Below are 759 nucleotides of genomic sequence, written 5' to 3'. Positions count from 1 at the left end.
TTTCTAGTATCTACTAATTTAGTAGGTTTTTCATACCACTGCTACGCTGACGACACCCAATGAATTCTGTCTTTTCCCCGCTCAGAGACCCAGGTCGTCGCACGCATCTCTGCTTGTCTAGCAGACATCTCTCAGTGGATGTCTGCTCACCACCTTCAGCTCAACCTTGCCAAGACTGAAACTGCTTTTTCTTCGGAAAAGATTGTCCCACTCTTGACCTAACAATCTAACATCGGCCCCTACTGTTGTTCCCGACTCAGACTGGAAGGAATCGAGGTGTGAACCCTAGGATAACAAACTGTCCTTCATGTGCAAAACATCGCCTGACTTACACCCGCTTTACAACATCAGGAAGGATACGTCCCCAGCTGACCCAAGAAAGCCGACGCAGGTTCTGGCCCAGACTCCTGTAGTCTCACGCCTAGATACTGCAACTCCCTCCTGGCTGGCTCCTGCATGTGCCATCCGACCTCTGCAGCTCATCCAGAATGCAGTGGGCTCGTCTGTCTTCAACTTTCCAAAATTCTCCCACACCACGCCGCATCCTCCGCCCTTGGGGGCCCATCACTGCTTCCAGTAACGGCGGTAGAATCCACTTCAAAGACATGGTACTTGCGTCTCATGGCGAATGGATTCGGGCCCTTCCTACATCCGAGGACACTGGTTAAACCGTAAAACCCCCAGAACGGCACTCCGTCTGCATCAGCGGCAAACGAGCTCGCGTGCACCCGCACTGGGAGGGGGGACCGGCAAGTTCCA

Source organism: Notothenia coriiceps, unplaced genomic scaffold, assembly GCF_000735185.1.
Source record: "Notothenia coriiceps isolate Sejong01 unplaced genomic scaffold, NC01 NC01_scaffold00011599, whole genome shotgun sequence".
Taxonomy (NCBI): domain Eukaryota; kingdom Metazoa; phylum Chordata; class Actinopteri; order Perciformes; family Nototheniidae; genus Notothenia; species Notothenia coriiceps.
Note: the sequence above shows the minus strand (reverse complement) of the source record.